The 22,115-nt window shown below is 41.4% G+C and overlaps 1 protein-coding gene across 4 annotated transcripts in view; it reads left to right on the top strand.

Annotated features, from left to right (window-relative positions):
* Nucleotides 1-9,623: 9,623 nt before the first annotated feature.
* ABCA1 (ATP binding cassette subfamily A member 1) overlaps nt 9,624-22,115 on the top strand; it is a 126,626-nt gene continuing 114,134 nt past the window's right edge. For all 4 annotated transcript variants that reach the window (XM_073666540.1, XM_073666531.1, XM_073666521.1 and 1 more), the window contains exon 1: nt 9,624-9,825. The gene's annotated coding sequence lies outside the window, so the exon portion shown is untranslated. The remainder of the gene's footprint in view (nt 9,826-22,115) is intronic.

Genomic DNA, 22,115 nt, shown 5'->3' with positions numbered 1-22,115 from the left:
AACCCATAATAAATCATTATTATAAGTGACACATGTCCACTGCCCATAACTCTGATATGTAGACATCAGCTGCATTCACTGTAAACTGGAAAATGATGATAATTACCATCAACAATAATCTGTATAAGTTTCTTGAGCTTCAAAAAAATCACGGAAGCCTCAAATTTTTTTTACGAACAGGTTAAAAAAGTTCCCTCTTTTTACGGACTTTCTTGGAATTTCTGGACGGTTCTCAATCTTGGCTGATATTGAGGGAATAAGTGGGCAAGAAGACTAAATGTGCACACATCACCGCCAGGCACTTTTGTCACATCGTGTACTCTGATACTCCACACATTCATCACCATCAAAGTAGAAGAGCCAGGGCCCTAAACTTTCGAATGCACCCCACTGATCTCCACCAAATTAATTTGCTTTCAGCAAGCAGTTGCTGTAAGAGCGCTGGCATTAGAGGAAGGCCAGCAGTGATGAGCAGGGAAGTGTCAGAGCAGGCAGTATGGCAAGGAGGGCTCAATATTGATGATCAAAGGAAAAAGTCATTGGCTGACTATTAGGTAGTGCAGGCCTTCTCCATAACTGCATGCTCTAACGTTTGTATGGTGGCCCAACTCTTCAAGTTATGCCCTGCTATGATCTCTGTGTTTGTTATGCGAGTACGGGGTGGGCAGGCATCCTGACTGCAGCAGTTAGGGAGCTGCTGACCTTCGGCTTCTTCTCCTGTCTACACAGTAAAGCTCCTAAGAAGTACAGACTGACCAGTGATTTTCATTATCATAGTTTTCAAGTCTTCCCTTGGGGGTTGGTTGAGTAATAGAGTTTGGTGGCATCTAAACTAGTCTTGTTAAACCTGCTCCTATTTAGCCAGCTTCTAATAATAATAAAATACATTTTTGTTTAAATAGGGGCAACATGGGACTTTACAATTCAGAAGTCACATGTACAGAAAGTATCAGACATTACAGAGTAACAAGCTAATCAACAATTGAAGCACTGGGATTGAGGGCATTGTTCATATGATTTTACAATCTATAAGGAAATAGGGCTGACCAAAGAGGAATACACATGTAAAAATAACTTTATGAATTCTGCTCCTGCAATTGCTGGCTGGACAACTACTGCGCAACATATAGGCAGTACTAGACAGGCCTAGGGGCCATTGTCATGGCAAACCATTTGTACTATGCTATTGCATTGTAGAGGTGCTGATGCGCTTATGGAGGAAGCCCCTCACTCTGTAAAACCACATAGGTGCAACACTCTGCAATATCCATAGCGGCTGGAATAAGTAAGCTGATCTCAGCTATTGCAGCAGGTTGCCATCTGTATTTTACACCTGAAATCTGCTGCAGATGGAGTGGGCACAACACCAGAGGTTCTACCTTAACAGTATGACATGGTTCTTGAACTATTAACTGCTGGACTATTACTGCAGCTGTGGGAAGGGGTTAAGGAACCTACTTATGAATAAAGTGAAATCCCTAGATAAAAAAGGGGTAGTCTCATCACAACAACCATTTTCTTAAATTAACCTGCTCCAGTTTCTAAACCATTTATATAAAACTGATAACACCAGATGAAATAGTGGCCTATCACACATTTATTCTGCTGCATCTACTATATCACATTTTAACCCCTTAAGCCCCGCGGGTGGTTTGCACGTTAATGACCAGGCCAATTTTTACAATTCTGACCACTGTCACTTTATGAGGTAATTACTCTGGAACGCTTCAACGGATCCCCCTGATTCTGAGATTGTTTTTTCGTGACATATTGTACTTCATGATTGTGGAAAAATTTCTTCGATATTACTTGCGTTTATTTGTGAAAAAAATGGAAATTTGGCGAAAATTTTGAAAATTTTGCGATTTTCAAAATTTGAATTTTTAAGCCCTGAAATCAGAGCGATATGTCACACAAAAGAGTTAATAAATAACATTTCCCACATGTCTACTTTACATCAGCACAATTTTGGAACCAAAATTTTTTTTTGTTAGGGAGCTATAAGGGTTAAAAGTTGACCAGCGATTTCTCATTTTTCCAACAAAATTTATAAAACCATTTTTTTAGGGACCACATCACATTTGAAGTCACTTTGAGAGGTCTTTATGACAGAAAATACCCAAAAGTGACACCATTCTAAAAACTGCACCCCTCAAGGTGCTCAAAACCACATTCAAGAACTTTATTAACCCTTCAGGTGCTTCACAGGAATTTTTTGAATGTGGAAGAAAAAAATGAACATTTAACTTTTTTCACAAAAATGTTACTTTAGACCCAATTTTTTTTATTTTCACAGGGGTAACAAGAAAAAATGGACCCCAAAATTTGTTGTGCAATTTCCCCTGGGCACGCAGATACCCAATATTTGGGGAAGAAACACTGTTTGGGCGCACGGCAGGGCTCGGAAGGGAAGGAGCGCCATTTGACTTTTTGATTGTAAAATTTGCTTGAATAATTAGCGGACACCATGTTCTGTTTGGAGAGCCCCTGTGTGCCCAAACTTTGGAGCTCCCCCACAAGTGACCCCATTTTGGAAACTAGACCCCCCAAGGCACCTTTCTAGATGCATAGTGAGCACTTGGAACCCCCAGGTGCTTCACAAATTGATTCGTAAAAATGAAAAAGTGAAAAAAAAAACACTTTTTCATTTTTACGAATCAATTTGTGAAGCACCTAGGGGTTCCAAGTGCTCACTATGAATCTAGATAGGTGCCTTGGGGGGTCTAGTTTCCAAAATGGGGTCACTTGTGCGGGAGCTCCAATGTTTGGGCACACAGGGACTCTCTAAATGCAACATGGTATCCGCTAACAAATTGAATGGAAAATCGGCTCAAATTGTTAGCGGACACCACATTGCGTTTGGAGAGCCCCTCTGTGCCCAAACTTTGGAGCTCCCCCACAAGTGACCCCATTTTGGAAACTAGACCCCCCAAGGCACCTTTCTAGATGCATAGTGAGCACTTGGAACCCCCAGGTGCTTCACAAATTGATTCGTAATAATGAAAAAGTGAAAAAAAAAAACACTTTTTCATTTTTATGAATCAATTTGTGAAGCACCTGGGGTTCCAAGTGCTCACTATGCATCTAGATAGGTGCCTTGGGGGGTCTAGTTTCCAAAATGGGGTCACTTGTGGGGGAGCTCCAATGTTTGGGCACACAGGGACTCTCCAAATGCAACATGATATCCGCTAACAATTTGAGCCGACAATTTGTTAGCGGATATCATGTTGCATTTGGAGTGATTAGACGACTTTATTCTTCGGGTCGGTGTGATTACAGCAATGCCAGAATCATATGGGGTTTTTATGACTGACAGCTGTCACACACTAAAAGACGCATTTTTTGTAAAAATCTAGATTTTGCATCGCCATATTTTGAGAGCTATAATTTTTCCAGATTTTGGCAGACAGTCATGTGACGGCTCGTTTTTTGCGAGATGACTTGACGTTGTTATTGGTGCCATTTTCAGGCACGTGACATTTTTTGATCGCTTTCTATTCCGATTTTTGGGAGGCAGAATAAACAAAAACCAACAATTCAGGAATTGTTTTTTTTTTTTTTTTATTCTGTTCCGCGTGTGGTAAAATTGATGAGGTAGCTTTATTCTTCGGGTCAGTACGTTTACAGCGGTACCACATTTGTATAATTTTTCTATGTTTTGGCGCTTATACACAATAAAAGCTATTTTATAGAAAAAAATATTTTTTAGCATCGCTTTATTCTGAGAGCTGAAACTTTTTTATTTTTCGGCTGATGGAGCTGTATGGCGGCTTGTTTTTTGTGGGACGAGATGACGTTTTCAGCGGTATCATTTTTATTTATATGCGTCTTTTTGATCGCGTGTTATTCCACTTTTTGTTTGGCGGTATGGTGATAAAGCATTGTTTTTTGCTGCGTTTTTTTTTTTTTTTACCGTGTTCACTGAAGGGGTTAACTAGTGGGACAGTTTTATAGGTCAGGCTGTTCCGGACGCGGCGATACCAAATATGTGTACTTTTATTGTTTTTTTTTTTATTTTTTTTATAATAATATTTATTGATGGGTACATTATATTTTTATTTTTGGTGTATTATTTTTTTTATTTTTTTATAATATTTTTGCACATTTTTTTTTTTTTTTTCCACTTTCAGACAGTTTGTACACCTTATTACTTTGCCCCACTCTGGGACTTTCACTTTTTTTTTTCTGATCGCCTGCATGGCATAGGAATGGAGCACCATCCCTATGCCATGCAGGCTGTCAGAAGTGCACAGTGTTAAGATTGCTTGGAGATGCACTGCGCATGTCCAAGCAATCTTCCTGCTCTCTGGTGACCCGGATGTTGTCATGACGACATCGGGTCGTCATGGCAACACCCGGGAAGCCGCTGCAGTCTGCGCTGGAAGCCGGAAGAGGAGGTGAGTATCGCCGATCACCTCCCCTTGCCCCCGCAATGCCGCGATCGATTTCGATCGACTTCGATCGCAGCATAGCGGGGGTTAATGTGCTGGGAGCGGTGCAGGACCGCTCCCTGCACATAGTACCGGGTGTCAGCTGTGACAATCAGCTGACACCCGGCGGCGATCGCGCCCGCACAGCCTGTGTGCGCGCGCGATCGCCATGACGTACTAATACGGGTCTGGCTCTTAAGTCCCAGGGCACAGACGCGTATTAGTACGTCAAATGTTATTAAGGGGTTAAAGGGAACCTGTCACCAGAAAAAAAAAACGCTTTTAACCTGCAGATATAGGGTTAATTTGAAGGTTAATAGCGTTACTAACCTGCCCGGCGCCCGCACATAGCCGAATGCTGTGGGAAAAAATTAACTTTATTCTCCCCGTCAGCATTCGGTTTCAACCATGGAGACGGTGCCAGGGCGCGTTCAGTCACTGCTTTGAGTATAGAGAGCGGTGGCTGTAACCGCAACCCTGGCCTTAACTGGCTCTGCATTGGGGCTGGCTGTCAGTCAGGACTGAGGGCATGGTTATAGCCACCGCTCTCTATACGGGGGCACTTGGATAATAATGGCCCAAGTGCCCCCTTATATAGTGCCTTTGAAAAATATTCATACTCCATGAAATTTTTCACATTACACCCACAAACTTAAATGTATTTTGTTGGGATTTAATGTGATATACTAATACAAAGTAGCAAGTATTTGTGAAGTGTAAAGGAAAATGATACATGGTTTTCTAAATATTTTAAAAATATAAGTCTGAAAATTGTGATGTGCATTTTTATTCAACCCCTTGTAGTCTGATATCCCTAAATAAAGTTTTGAGTGACCAATTGCCCCCAGAAGTTACATAATTAGTAAATTTAGTTCACCTGTGTGTAATTTGTTCTCAGTATCATTACAGTTGTTCAGTAAGGGTCTCAAAGGTTTTTTTCAGAACATTAGGGATCAAACAATCTTGTGAAAACCAAGGAACACACTAGACAGGTGAAGGATAAAGTTGTGAAGAAGAGTAAAGCAGGGCTAGGTTATAAAAAATAGCCAAAGCTCTGAACGTTTCACGAAGGACTGTTCAATCCATCATCCAAAAATGGAAGAAATATGGCACAACTGCAAACCTACCAAGACATGGCCGTCCACCTAAAGTGACATCCCAAGCAAAGAGAGCAGTAATTAGAGAAGCAGACAAGAGACCCATGGTCACAATAGAGGAGCTACAGAGATCCACAACTCAGCTGGGAAAATCTGTCCACAAGACAACTATTAGTTGTACACTCCACATATCGGGACTGTATGGAAGAATGGCAAGATGAAAACATTTTTTAAAAGCAAGCCATAAGAAGTCCTGTTTGCAGTTTGCAAAAAGTCATGCAGAGGACACAACTGGCATATGGAAGAAGGCACTCTGGTCAGATGAGACCAAAGTAGAACTTTTTGGACTAAATGCAAAATGCTATGTGTGGCGGAAAACTAACACTGCACATCACCCTAAAAACACCATTCCCACAATCAAACATGATGGTGGCAAGAATCATGCTGTGGGGATGCTTTTCTTCAGCAGGAACAGAGAAACTGGTCAGATTTGATAGGAAGAGGAATAGAGCTAAATGCAGGGCAATCCTGGAGGAAAACCTTGGGACTGAGGCATAGATTCACCTTCCAGCAGGACACCGACCCCAAACATACTGCCAGAGCTGCAATGTAATGGTTTAGATCAAAGCATATTCATGTGTTTGAATGGCCAAGTGAAAATCCAGACCTACATCCCATTGGGAATCTGAGGCGAGACTTGAAAACTTCTGTTCACAGACACTCTCCATCCAATCTCACTGAGCTAGAGCTAGTGTGCAAAGAAGAATGGGCAAAAAATTCAGCCTCTAAATGTGCAATGCTGGTAGGGATATACCCCAAAAGACTTGCAGCAGTAATTGCTGCAAAAATGGTCCTACAAAGTATTGACTCAGTGGGACTGAATACAAATGCACATCACAATTTTCAAATTCATATTTTTAAAATAATTAGAAAACCATGTATAATTTCCTTTACAATTCACAAATACTTGCTACTTTGTGTTGGTATATCACATAAAAAGAAACAAATAAAATGCATGTAATTTTGTGGGACTAATGTGATAAAATGTGGAAAAGTTCATGGGGTATGAATACTTTTTCAAGGCATTGTAAGGTAATAATGCCCAAAGTGCACCCTTTTAAAGTAGTAATGACCTGACTTATAAAGTAATTGTGCCCCTTCATTGCCCTTTAAAAAGTAACACTGACCAAGTGTCCCTCATAATATAATATTGCTCTTTCAGTGCCCCGTTAAAAAGTAATAATATTACTTAAGAGCAGCAGTAACTCACCTGTGCCAGGTGGCCAAAAATTATGTCCAACAGAGCGCACTGTGGCTTTGTCGCCATCATAATAGTCAATGGCCCATTTAGCGCATAGGCCCAAATCCCATTGGCTTCGGACATAAAAGGGTAGCCTGAAGTCAAGGTAAATTTCATTCTAAATCCATAGGTATTTGGTGCCATAATATAAACTCATTTCTTGCCTAACTACACTATCTAACTGCTATTGTATTTTTTTCCCTACTTCCTCTCTGATGACACTTCACTTGAGAATACCAGTGCATTTTTTACCGCGAAAAACAAGCCCTCATATGTTTAAGTCAGTGCAAAAAAAAGTTATGGCTATTTAAAAAAGGAGAGGAAACAATGAAAATACAAAAACTAAAATTGGTTAACCATAAGCAAGTTCTGGACTGCGCACCTGGCTCTGCTTCACCTGGTGCTGCCTGCTTCACTGGTTCTATGCCACCCTGCATACCATGCTTTCTTGGCCCTCGATGATTCACATGCGATCCGTCCTGCTCTGCTGCACCATCACCTCCAGTCCATGCTGCTCCCCATAATATGCGGCATAGAGAATCCACTTCACCATGCTAGTGTTAGAACCCCCCTGTTTGTTTTTTCCATCTTGTGTTTTGCGGTCACGTGACCATCTGTCTTTATATTCCAGCTCCGCCCTTTTGGCTGTGCTGGACTTCAGTGTTTGACTGTTTCTCTAGCTAGGTGCTTCTGTGCCTTTCTCTGTCAGTTTGTTTGGTCCTTCTGGGACCTCTAGTACCTTTTTGTCAGTTTGTCTTTTTGTGTTCTGCAACAACTTCTCTGTTTAGGAGGTGTCCTATTTTTGTCCCAGTCCTTAGTTCTTTTAGGGACCCCTCCCCTTATGCTATAGGTCTTGGTTCAGACTAGCCGAGGACTAAGGCGGGTCTATTCGCTAGGAACAGGCAGCCCGCTACATCGTAGGGATTCAGCTTAGTTTCACGGTAGGGATAGCTTTCCCCTATCTTTCCTTAGTACTTGTTGCAGATCATAACAGCTAGTACTTAAATGCCCCCTTATCAAGTAATAATATAGAATGTCCTTTATCAAGTAATATTGTCCTGAGTGTCCCCTTATGAAGTAATAATACACCATGGGTTAATGCTTTGAGTGGCCCCAAAGAGTAATAATGATCTGTGATTGTTCCCCAATGCCTCATAAAATAAAATCTACATTTCTATTCACCTAACCCCAAGTCCCTGACGAGACAATTATCCGAGTCTCCTTTTCCTTTTAGCATATTAGCACAGGTGGAGCAATGCGGTGACATCATAGCACCGGGATGCTAATATCCTATCTATGACCCTGCCGTCTTATAGGCTGCAGGCCTGAAGCAATCTGTTGCCTACAAGAGGTAGGTGGCAGAGCAGGGAGCCCACATGTGGCTCATGCCTGTCTGCTTTAGCTACCGTCATTCTCATCCCTATCAGCTTCCAAAGAATACAATTAAAACCTATAGCAGAGGAGAGAGCCATGGGCTCCCTGCTCTACCACTCTCACACTTGTTGGCAGGCAGCACACAGGGAGCATTATTATTTTTGGGAGGCACTGAAAGGACAATATTACTTTATACAGAGCACTCAGACCATTACTACTTAATAAGGGCACACTCACACTGGGGTCATTATTACTTTATAAGAGGGCACTCAGGCATTATTACTTTATAACGGGCACTCAGGAATTATTATTTTTTAAAGGGCACTGAAGCGGCAAAATTCCTTTGCAAGGGGCACTCAGGACATTACTCCTGCATAGAAGGGAACTCAGTGCTTTTTGAGGGCACTTGAACCAGTATTATTTTAAACGGGGGGCAGTTGGGGCATTATTACTATATGAGGGGGTACTTTGTGCATTATTATTTAGCAGTAGGGGGGCATTGAAGGGACGCTATTGCTTTATAAGGATCATTCAGGATATTACTTTATAATTAGTTACCAGGGTCATTATTACTATATAAGAGGGCACGCGGGGCATTATTATTTCACAGTGGGGCATTACTACTTTATAGGTAGCACTTGGGGCATATCTAATTTATAAGTGGTCGCTTGGGCCATTGTTACTTTCGCAGCATTAATAGCTTTTATCGTAGCCTTCAAAGGGTCACACTGGGGGCTCCTACGATTTTGGTGATGTAGTTCACATTGTCTCTCAGAAGTGAATGTGGCTCCTGAGGTAAGAAGTTAGGGGACCCCTGTTCTATTTGATCCTCAGAGAGGGGTGCACAATACGGGTAACCCAGTGTGTGAGCCAGAATGTCACTCACCCCGCTGCTTTGGGTCGTCCATGACTATCTGGCCCGCCATTCATCTGCATGGCTGAGGCTTATGCTGCCAACCTCAGCTGTGCCCAGGTGCAGGGCCAGAGCCCCATTCCTGTCATGCCTAGTGTTTGGTCACTCTCTGGCAGGCGACACACATCCCATACAGCTGTCTGCTCGGTAACCTGTTTTTCATGCGTCACATAATGCAGTCACTCGCCAGCCCTGCACCATGCATTATTCAGAAGAGAAGACGTCATGTGTTTACCAGCGCTCCGACAGTATACAGTATATATCTATCACACCTACATGCAGCACACAAGCACTGGGCCGGACACCCTTAGGTGCTCGTCCTCCCCGGCTCACATACATTACAGTGCCACCGTCAATGAAAAGGTCAATAAGGCGCAGCGACAAGTGCAGCGCACGGACAGTATCGCCCTCGTAAGGGGAGGAGCCCGAGCACACGTGCTGCTGGCAGGACAGACCGAGGTACATAAACAGAGCGCTGCTCAGTGTGACCGATAGTAACCCTGCTGTACTGTCTATAAAAGGAAGTCCATGCACCGCGCCGGCGCTGCTGCGGGCGGAGACAGGGGATGCTGACAGCACGGCGCGCACTGCGCTGAGCATCACATCTGTTCTGGCCGGACTGGAGCACACACGGGTCTTATGACTGTGCCTGCACTGAGGGGCTGCAGCTGAGGGGCATTCTCCGGAGGAGCCATTAGGACAGGGGAGAAGGTAAATGACGTTCTGCTCACTATGCTACTCACTTATGGAAGCTCCTGAGAAGATGGAAACTTCTGCTGGATTATGGGCTAGTCCTAACTGTTATTGTGTAAGGCCCCTACTGTGTCCAGGTCTGTGGGGTATTATAAAAGGTCAGGCGAGCCCTGGGGAGAGATAGACTAGGGATCTGTCACCTATCTACTTGTCCTATATCTGTGAGGGTGAAGGCCAGGAGTCTGCCTGGAGGGCACTGTGTTTCCTATACAGGAGGCAAGACATGTGGATCTATCTATCTATCTCATATTTATTTATCCATATATCTATCTATCATCTATTCCATGTATCTATCTTATCTAATATCTATCTCATATCTGTCTCATTATCTATATAATCTATCTATTATCTATCTATCATCTATTCTGTCTATCATATCTATCTCATATCTATCTATTATCTATCTCATATCTATCTCATATCTATCTCTCTCATATCTCTCTCTGTCTCTCTCTCTCTCTCTTCTCTCTCTCTCTTCTCTCTCTTCTCTCTCTCTCTCTTCTCTCTCTTCTCTTCTCTCTCTTCTCTTCTCTCTCTTCTCTCTCTTCTCTTCTCTCTCTTCTCTCTCTTCTCTCTCTTCTCTTCTCTCTCTTCTCTTCTCTCTCTTCTCTTCTCTCTTCTCTTCTCTCTCTTCTCTCTCTTCTCTCTCTTCTCTCTCTTCTCTCTCTTCTCTTCTCTCTCTTCTCTTCTCTCTCTTCTCTCTCTTCTCTTCTCTCTCTTCTCTCTTCTCTTCTCTCTCTTCTCTCTTCTCTTCTCTCTCTCTCTCTCTCTCTCTCTCTCTCTCTCTCTCTCTCTCTCTCTCCTGCCCAGGGCTCACTGTATGTTTTCCTATACTTCTCTTTGTTTACTTTTGGTGTAGGATCCTGTCTTGGCTTTCATTTTGGTCATTTCCACTGATCACAGATAATACACCAATAGATAAATATGTAACATTCTATTTAGAAACATTATTCCTTATTTTTCTCCTTTACAGTACAGCACTGATATATTGTCCATCAAGCACTATAGGGTCTTTAATCTTACATTATGATTTTGGAGTGAGGGATGGAGCCAGAGGAAACCCACACAAACATGGAGATGAATATACAAACTCCATGCAGATGTTCCTCTTTGTGAGATCCCAGCAGTAAAAGCCACCAATGCTGGGTATTGTTTACATGCATTGTAGCAATTCTTGGCGTTCCGTAGAATAAATCCATGTACAAACAACATATCACCTGCCAATGCTACTATTGCTGTGTTGTACTAATTGTTACATTATTATAGAAACAATGATGTATTTGTTCTCTGAACTGTAAGGACCAATGTAGGGACAAATCTAACTCCAAACAGCGCCCCACCTCTTCTCATAATCTATATATTTTGGTATACTGTATGCATATTGTTCTCAGTATTTTTGGTGACACGGACTTGTTTTGAAACAATTAGTTCCCCAGAACCATTTTGTTGCCTCCAAAACTCTGATTTCTGTTGTTTATCTGCTCCATATATAAGTGTTATCACAAATGACCCATCTCCAGCTATGTTCTATGATTACGGGCTGCTTACCATTATAGCGAGGCGTTGGAGCTGTTGAGAGGAATGAACGACAGTAACCTTTCTGTGTAGTCATTGCTTAGATAAAGTGCACAGGAAAAAAGTGGACCGTGCGGAATATACTGGATATGTGCCTTCCCTCCCAGTGTATTCTTTGTCTCATTTTTGTGTCACCTTGCTTGTACTCCTTGAGCCAGTGTTTAATGTTTTCCATTGTGAAGGGACAAAATTAATTGTTCTAGTAGTGGCAGATATAGATCTTGTTATTTATACATCTCCTCCATGACATAGTCGAACTATGTGTTAGACTACGTTCACATGTTCAGACACTGCATAACTGATGCAAACTTAAGTAGAGACACCCATTGAGTTTTATGGGGTCTGTCATGGTTCCATTATATGTCCGTTATTAGTGGAAAAATAAGAAGAAAAAACTCATAACAGAACCCAGACATATCCCATAATAAACAATAGGGTCCCTCCGTTTCCATCTTCATCATTAATGTAACTGATTTATTTTGGACATTTTTTCCTTTTGTCTTTTCCTCAAAATGGATCAGGGAAATAGAATGTCCGAATAAAACTGTGAACATAGCCTTAGAGAAATACTGCAAGTCTGTCTTATTGTTTATGTAGTCCTTTGTCATCAGGCTGGACCTAACAGGTATACCTTGTCTCTATGAAGTAGAAGATCGTAGACACACAAACTTGCAGCTCGTGTTAGCTACCATATTGCTTTGGCATGAAGTGTGCCACACGGCCTCACATAAAGTTGCAGTCTGGAAATTAATGAAAATTTTCTGGTGTAGTCATTTAATATGGTTTAGTCTATTATTATTATTATTTATTATTATTTTCAGATGTATAAGAGCCAAACGAGATACAATACTCAACTACATCTCTTTAGTCATGTGATTTATTACAGCTCATTATCATGTATACATTAGAGACCATCAAAAAAGATTTGCAGGACCCTGGTCCAGCAGCGGTGTAGGTAGGTAGCCGTTTGCTGCCAGGACAAAGCCTTGAGAACCTACTTCTAACCGGGCAAAATCGCCGGCTCTTTCTTCTGATTTGTAGCCTTGATGCCACATCATCGTTGCGGCATGATGAACACTTGGCATCATACCAGGCTTACTAATCAGAAGAGGTGCTGGTGATTCCAGTAGGGCTCTGGTCTGGCGGCCACCTACGTGGCAATTGGCTTGGGGTCCCGTGAATCTATTTTTAACATTCTAGTGCATAAACATTCAAAAACATACAATATATTGTGATTACATCAGTTTTTTAATAGAAAATCTATATACTGAGACTTGCAAGTGACTGTATTACAATGTCATTTTGTATGGAGCGGTAATAGAGCTGCTAAAGGTGTCCATGTAGTATACATACTGTACATATGGATGCATTCTGTCCTGTTTATTCAAAACTTTGCAACAAAACTAGCACATATACAATGATAACTGTAGGTCACAGAGTCCGATATAGCCAATTTGGCATTAAGTGAAGCCTGTATGACTTTCTACTAATTAACCCATGTGGCTCTGTGCCAGTGTGATCCTACTGTTACTGCTTAGTCACTGCTTCCTTGTGGTGCCACATTTGCTGGTGGGACTGTAGTTTTATTGTTATTAGTAAATTCACATTAAGCGCTATTTCAGGGTTCCCTATTTCCTGGACCTGTATCATTAGCTTACTGCATTGTATTATGTTTCCAACTGAATTTTAAGATCGGAAACTTGTTAGGCTGCGTGCCCACTATGCTTTTTTCAAGCGTTTTTGCTGCAGAATTTCCGTAGCGTAAACGCTTGCAAAACGCTTGGTAATCCGTGCCCCTTGATCCCCAATGAAAATCTGCATGTTCTGTGCCCATGCTGCGGAATTTTCATTGCGTAAAAATCTGCAGCGTGTCCATTATTTGTGCGTTTCTACATGCGGATTTGAGGTCCCAATGCATTTGAAAAACGCAATTCAAATCCGCATGTAAAAACGCTGCAAAAACGTGTGTAAAATCCGCAAGCGTTTTTACTGCCAAGAACATGCAGAAACGCTGCGGAAATTTTCTGCTTCAATTCTGCATCGTGGGCACATAGCCTTACAGAAAATCAGCTTTTAGGACATCAGCTCCAACATGCTACCAGCTTATCCCATGGGACCACTTACCTTCTTAAGTTTTCATACTTTTTATTTTCACATCTTCACCGTTTCGTGCAAATGTGTAAGATCAAGATCAATTGGCAACATTGTAACAGTTGTAAAATAGATGTACTACTGGTACAGCTTACAGTTTTTATCATATTAATCATACTATTAGAAGAGAGGGTTTACAAATCATTTATGTACAAAATCTGGTATGATCATTTTTATATAGGAACCATACATCATGTGAACCGGTAGTAATCAATATTTTGGGTATTTACGTTGCTGAGTATAGTTATGACCACTGGTAATAATTTGGATCTTGCTAATAGCTATATGTAATACAGTTGTTACTTTGAGTTATATCTGAATACTGTAAAACAGCATTCTAGACATTATATCAATACTTCATTAGTCTTGTAGGAAAATGGAAGTGTCTTATACAGTAGACACAGGGCACATGTGTACGTGTCTAGAACGAAGCTGCTAAAGGGTTCTGCAAAACATATAGCAATTCTGGTTTAGTCCCTAGTTTGGACAGCTGAAGACGGCCCATAGACTTGCGGTATATATGTTTTTTATTAATTTATTTAGTAAATAATCTAACCATTGCATTGGTTAGCTAAAATCACACGTTGGATATGTGAGTGCAGTTTGAATACTAAACCTTCATTATAGTCTATTGCTTGTTTTCTAATCTTCTGATTAAAGGCTGAAAATAGTCAATGGAAGCCGAAGTCATTAAGTGATCTAACCAGTGCTGTACCGATTTCAATTTAGCCAGTGGGGGCTCCTTACTAATAAAAGCCTGTGGTAGACTTCAATATACTTATTTACAGAAACTGTATCATTTGAAGTAGTTCATTGGAAGGTAATATGATTTGTATTTTACAGTGTATAGATAGCTCTTATGTTTTAGTATCATAGCTAACTAGGTTGAACATATCCAACGAGCCAGACTATCAGAGCACCATCAGATCTTCTACTAATGCATTTTTGGCTGGTATTCCATTACTTATAAAAGATCTTATTGGGCCATTAAAATAAAATTGGCTCATTTCTCTTACCGGCTCTTAAGTATTTTCTCCTTCACTTGCCTATGTAATAAGTGTGTGTTTGTATCTATATATATATAGGGGCGATGCTAGGGTCTTAAAAGATCAGGGGCACAAGCCCCAAGGTATGTCTCTCTATTTCCTTTCCACTTTTATATCTGGCCCGGGAATAACATGTTGACTTCTAACCATGACTTGTATCTACAGAGTTTATAAGCAAGATACATTGGACAATCACCACCTATTCCCATCCTATACAAATTCCCCGTCCTGCTGCTCCCCTCATTTCTGTATCTGCACCTGCCGCGTGGCATAGTGACCTTAATACTTTGAAAATTGTGTAATTTTTGCCCCTTAAAACAATAGTGCCAAATAGATAGCGGTCATAAAAATAATAGTACTAAACAGACAGTAATAGTGCACAACACTGCAAGTGCCGACTTTTGTACCCTAAACTGTAAAATTAGTCATTTTCCCAAATAGTAATATTGAATTTTTGTGTCCCTATACAGTAATAATGTGTCACACTGTGTGTCACATACAAAAAATAATAATGAATGCCCCCACTGTGCTACCTTGAAAGTAATGTCCCTCTTTTTAGCGTCAGACAGTAATAATGGCCCCTTAAAAGTAATAATACACATGTGCTCCTTTGAAGGTTATATTTCCCCAAGTGCCCCCTTCAATTAACAATGCCCCTTAAAAAGTAATAATGCTTCAAGTGTCCCTGTGAGAGCAGTCATCAAAACTAATAATGCCCCCATTTAAAAAAATATATATATATCGTTCCCCGAGTGCCCCCCTACAGGACTAATAAGGTCCCCTGAGTGCCTTTAAATATAATATAAAAAAATAAAGCTTATACTTTCCTAATCCTGATTCTCCACTGCAACATTCGTGTCCTTTTATGACTTTTATAAACAATGGGCTGGCGCAGGCGGCGCAATGTCAGGATTCTGGCATCTTGTAGGGTGCAGATCTACAGAAGCCTGTGACCTACAAGACAAAGAGTGGTACAGCAGGGAGTTTGTGATTGAACTGCATCAGATTCATTTTTGTACTGCAAAGTTCAAAGTGGCACTTGCTGGAAAATCGGGGCACCTGGCAAAAAGTTTGAGGCTGGAGCCCCCCCAGATACCTATTTTTTGGGACATAAGTCTAGATCACTGAATTCAGGTTTTTATTTAGTCCCATTGCCACAGGTGTATAACATCCTGCCCCTAGTTATGTAATCTGCCTTTACTAACATTTGTAAAAGAATGGGCTGTTCTAAAAAGTTTACTGAATTCCAGTATGAAACAGTCATAGGATCTCAAGGTTGCCACAAGTTAGTTCATGAAGTTTCTTCCATCTTAAATATTCAATATTAACTATGAGTGGTAGTATTGAAAACTCATCCACAAAGTGGAGACCACATAAAGATTAAGAATGGGGTCGCAGAGTGCTAAGGCACATATGGCATAAAAGACTCCAATGCTCTTCTGACTGAATACCGGCAAAGTTACAAGCCTCCTCTGGTGTTAACATCAGTACAAAAACAGTGCCTGTTCATGGTATGAGTTTCCATTAGAAAACACCTGCTCATATATTAAGCACAATGCCAACCATCAGATGGAAGGGTGTAAAGCTTGCCACTACTGGACTCTGGAGCAATGTTAACATGTTCAATGGAGTGACATATCGCTTTTCTCTATAGGGCAGTCTGATGGACGCATATGGGTTTCATTAACATCAATACCAATGATACCTGCCTGACTGCATTGTGACAACTGTAAAGTTTGGTGGAGTTGGGATAATGGTGTGGGGTTCTTTTTGGGGGCTGGTCTAGACTCCTTAGTTACAGTGAAGAGATTTCTTAATTCTTTAGTATACCAGGATCTCTTGGACCTCTTCATCTCCATACTTTGTAATATATCCTTTGTTGGCAATGACAGAGGTCAAGCGTTTTCTGTAAGTCTTCAAAAGGTTGGCAATACAATGTTGCTGGTATGTTGGCCCATTCCTCCATGAAGATCTCCTCTAGAGCAGTGATGTTTTGGGGCTGTCGCTGGGCAAAACGGACTTTCAACTCCCTCCAAAGGTTTTCTATAGGATTTAGATCTGGAGACTGGCTAGGCCACTCCAGGACCTTGAAATGCTTCTTACGAAGCCACTCCATCGTTGCCCTGGCGGTGTGCTTGGGATCACTGTCATGCTGAAAGACCCAGCTACGTTTCATCTTCAATTCCCTTGCTGATGGAAAGAGGCTTGCACTTAAAATCTCACAATCCATGGCCCCATTCATTCTTTCATGTACAGTACCGACCAAAAGTTTGGACACACCTTCTCATTTAAAGATTTTTCTGTATTTTCATGACTTTGAAAATTGTACATTCACACTGAAGGCATCAAAACTATGAATTAACACATGTGGAATTATATACTTAACAAAAAAGTGTGAAACAACTGAAAATATGTCTTATATTCTAGGTTCTTCAAAGTAGCCACCTTTTGCTTTGATGACTGCTTTGCACACTCTTGGCATTCTCTTGATGAGCTCCAAGAGGTAGTCACCGGAAATAGTTTTCACTTCACAGGTGTGCCATGTCAGGTTTAATAAGTGGGATTTCTTGTCTTATAAATGGGGTTGGGACCATCAGTTGTGTTGTGCAGAAGTCTGGTGGATACACAGCTGATAGTCCTACTGAATAGACTGTTAGAATTTGTATTATGGCAAGAAAAAAGCAGCTAAGTAAAGAAAAACGAGTGGCCCTCATTACTTTGAGAAATGAAGGTCAGTCAGTGCGAAAAACTGGGAAAACTTTGAAAGTGTCCCCAAGTGCAGTTGCAAAAACCATCAAGCGCTACAAAGAAACTGGCTCACATGAGGACCGCCCCAGGAAAGGAAGACCAAGAGTCACCTCTGCTTCTGAGGATAAGTTTATCCGAGTCACTAGCCTCAGAAATCGCAGGTTAACAGCAGCTCAGATTAGAGACCAGGTTAATGCCACACTGAGTTCTAGCAGCAGACACATCTCTTCAACAAGTGTTAAGAGGAGACTTTGTGCAGCAGGCCTTCATGGTAAAATAGCTGCTAGGAAACCACTGCTAAGGACAGGCAACAAGCAGAAGAGACTTGTTTGGGCTAAAGAACACAAGGAATGGACATTAGACCAGTGGAAATCTGTGCTTTGGTCTGATCAGTCCAAATTTGAGATCTTTGGTTCCAACCACCGTGTCTTTGTGCGACGCAGAAAAGGTGAACGGATGGACTCTACATGCCTGGTTCCCACCGTGAAGCATGGAGGAGGAGGTGTGATGGTGTGGGGGTGCTTTGCTGGTGACACTGTTGGGGATTTATTCAAAATTGAAGGCATACTGAACCAGCATGGCTACCACAGCATCTTGCAGCGGCATGCTATTCCATCCGGTTTGCGTTTAGTTGGACCATCATTTATTTTTCAACAGGACCATGACCCCAAACACACCTCCAGGCTGTGTAAGGGCTATTTGACCAAGAAGGAGAGTGATGGGGTGCTACGCCAGATGACCTGGCCTCCACAGTCACCAGACCTGAACCCAATCGAGATGGTTTGGGGTGAGCTGGACCGCAGAGTGAAGACAAAAGGGCCAACAAGTGCTAAGCATCCCTGGGAACTCCTTCAAGATTGTTGAAAGACTATTTCCGGTGACTACCTCTTGAAGCTCATCAAGAGAATGCCAAGAGTGTGCAAAGCAGTCATCAAAGCAAAAGGTGGCTACTTTGAAGAACCTAGAATATAAGACATATTTTCAGTTGTTTCACACTTTTTTGTTAAGTATATAATTCCACATGTGTTAATTCTTAGTTTTGATGCCTTCAGTGTGAATGTACAATTTTCATAGTCATGAAAATACAGAAAAATCTTTAAATGAAAAGGTGTCTCCAAACTTTTGGTCTGTACTGTATACGGATCAGTTGCCCTGGTCCCTTGGCAGAGAAGCAGCCCCAAAGCATAATGTTGCCACCCCCATGCTTCACAGTAGGTATGGTGTTCTTTTGATGCAACTCAGCGTTCTTTCTCCTCCAAACACGCCGAGTTGTGTTTCTACCAAACAGTTCTACTTTGGTTTCATCTGACCATATGACATTCTCCCAATACTCTTCTGGATCATCCAAATGCTCTCTAGCAAACTTCAGATGGGCCCGGACATGTAATGGCTTAAGCAGGGGGACACGTCTGGCGCTGCAGGATCTGAGTCCCTGGCGGCATAGTGTGTTACTGATGGTAGCCTGTGTAACGTTGGTCCCAGCTCTCTGCAGGTCATTCACTAGGTCCCCCCGTGTGGTTCTGGGATTTTTGCTCAATGTTCTTGAGATCATTTTGACCCCACAGGGTGAGATCTTGTGTGGAGCCCCAGATCAAGGGAGATTATCAATGGTCTTGTATGTCTTCCATTTTCTAATTATTGCTCCCACAGTTGATTTCTTCACACCAAGCTGCTTGCTTATTGCAGATTCAGTCTTCCCAGCCTGGTGCAGGGCTACAATTTTGTTTCTGGTGTCCTCCGACAGCTCTTTGGTCTTCACCATAGTAGAGTTTGGTGTGTGACTGTTTGAGGTTGCGGACAGGTGTTCAAACAGGTGCCAGTATTACAGGTAATGAGTGGAGGACAGAGGAGCCTCTTACAGAAGAAGTTACAGGTCTGTGAGAGCCAGAAATCTTGCTTGTTTGTAATTGACCAAATACTTATTTAACACCAAAATTTGAAAACACTTTATTTTCAAATCAGACAATGTGATGTTCAGGATTTGTTTTCTCATTTTGTCTCTCATAGTTGAGGTCTACCTAAGATGTCAATTACAGGCCTCTCTCATCTTTTTAAGTGGGAGAGCTTGCACAATTGGTGGCTGACTAAATACTTTTTTCCCCACTGTGTATGTATATATATATATATATATATATATATATATATATATATATATATATATACATATATACATATATATATACATATACAGTGGGTACGGAAAGTATTCAGACCTCTTTATATTTTTCACTCTTTGTTTCATTGCTGCCATTTGGTAAATTCTAAAAAGTTAATACACTCTGCACCCCATCTTGACTGAAAAAAAAACAAATGTAGAAATTTTTGCAAATTTATTAAAAAAGAAAAACTGAAATATCACATGGTCATAAGTATTCCGACTCTTTGCTCATGTTTAAGTCACATGCTGTCCATTTCCTTGTGATCCTCCTTGAGATGGTTCTACACCTTCATCGGAGTCCAGCTGTGTTTAATTAAACTGATAGGACTTGATTTGGAAAGGCCCACACCTGTCTATATAAGACCTCACAGCTCACAGTGCATGTCAGACCAAATGAGAATCATGAGCTCAAAGGAACTGCCCAAGGAGCTCAGAGACAGAATTGTGGCAAGGCACAGATCTGGCCAAGGTTACAAAAGAATTTCTGCATTACTCAAGGTTCATAAGAGCACAGTGGCCTCCATAATCCTTAAATGGAAGAAGTTTTGGACCACCAGAAGTTTTCCTAGACCTGGCCGTCCAGCCAAACTGAGCAATCGTGGGAGATGAGCCGTGGTGAGAGGTAAAGAAGAAACCCATGATCACTGTGGCTGAGCTCCAGAGGTGCAGTAGGGAGATGTGATAAAGTTCCACAAAGTCAACTATCACTGCAGCCCTCCACCAGTCGGGCCTTTATGGCAGAGTGGCCCGACGGAAGCCTCACCTCATGGCAAGACGTATGAAAGCCCGTATAGAGTTTGCTCAAAAACACATGAAGGACTCCCAGACTATGAAAAATAAGATTCTCTGGTCTGATGAGACGAATCTAGAACTTTTTGGTGATAATTCTAAACAGTATGTGTGGAGAAAACCAGGCACTGCTCATCACCTGCCCAATACAATCCCAACAGTGAAATATGGTGGTGGCAGCATCATGCTACGGGGGTGTTTTTCAGCTGCAGGGGCAAGACGACTTGTTGCAATTGAAGGAAACATGAATGCGGCCAAGTACAGAGATATCCTGGATGAAAACCTCTTCCAGAGTGCTCTGGACCTCAGACTTGGTCGAAGGTTCACCTTCCAACAAGACAATGACCCTAAGCACACAGCTAAAATAAAAAGGAGTGGCTTCAGAACAACTCTGTGACCATTCTTGACTGGTCCAGTTAGAGCCCTGACCTAAACCCAATTGAGCATCTCTGGAGAGACCTGAAAATGGCTGTCCACCAACGTTCACCATCCAACCTGACGGAACTGGAGAGGATCTGCAAGGAAGAATGGCAGAGGATCCCCAAATCCAGGTGTGAAAAACTTGTTGCATCATCCCCAAGAAGACTCATGGCTGTACTAGCTCAAAAGGGTGCTTCTACTCCATACTGAGCAAAGGGTCTGAATACTTATGACCATGTGATATTTCTTTTTTAATAAATTTGCAAACATTTCTACATTTCTGTTTTCTTTTCAGTGAAGATGGGGTGCAGAGTTTAATGAGAAAAAAAATGAACTTTTTAGAATTTACCAAATGGCTGCAATGAAACAAAGAGTGAAACATTTAAAGGGGTCCGAATACTTTCCATACCCACTGTATATGTATATATATATATATATATATATATATATATATATATATATATATATATATATATATATATATATATAATGTGTGTGTGTATGTATATCTTTATTGAGTTTTGCTGCATGTATGGAGACAAATTTGTTGAGTAGAGGATGGTGTAAGGTATTTCAGCAGTGAATTACATTGCTTGCTAACAACATGAAGACTTTTGCTTAACAACAAGAGCAGAGGATGTTTTTCAGAGCAAGAGGAAACCCTGCAGGTTGCTGGAATAATGGATATTTCTAGGATTTATTATTTTAGAGCCACACAAACTCAGCAATTTCTATACAATGGTGGGAATACACAGGATCTTGCTGAATTTGCTCCACAAGTGGTTTTGAAGTGAAGTCGGTGCTTCCTCTGTGGTCCTGTGTTTTGAGTTCTTGCCATGAACCCTCATGAGCGTTACTCCTGTACATACATTATTCTGTGTGTATTGTGCATACATAATCAGATGTATGTGAATCATCATGGCAGTGTGTTATGTACATGGAGATAATCCAAGATCTGTAAAGATGGTAATTGGCCACATTAGTAATTGCATGGCTTTACTAGGAAACAAATATACTTTTCATTTTTGTAGGCTCAAGTATACTGAGTTTACTAGAGTTTACTAAAGTCAACTTCAGACCACGGCCCCACTCTCAGTATTTGATCAGTATTCGGTAAGTATTTTTTCTCAGGAGTGGGAGCCAAAACCATGTGAGGAACAATCAGAGAAAAGGTATAATAGAAACAAGTCACCAATTCTGCATTTATCACCCACTCCTGGTTTTAGCTCCCACTCCTGAGAAAAAATACTGACCAAATACTGATAGTGGGGCTGTGGCCTTAAAGAGAGTATTTAGTCAGCCTTGTGGTCACTAAGCAATTATAGAGCCAGGTAGAGTAGAGACATCAGTCTGAGAAGTGG

This window comes from Phyllobates terribilis, unplaced genomic scaffold, assembly GCF_046119375.1.
Source record: "Phyllobates terribilis strain yellow unplaced genomic scaffold, ASM4611937v1 Scaffold_1__5_contigs__length_1240528914, whole genome shotgun sequence".
NCBI classification, from domain to species: domain Eukaryota; kingdom Metazoa; phylum Chordata; class Amphibia; order Anura; family Dendrobatidae; genus Phyllobates; species Phyllobates terribilis.
This window is presented reverse-complemented; position numbering and strand designations above follow the sequence as displayed.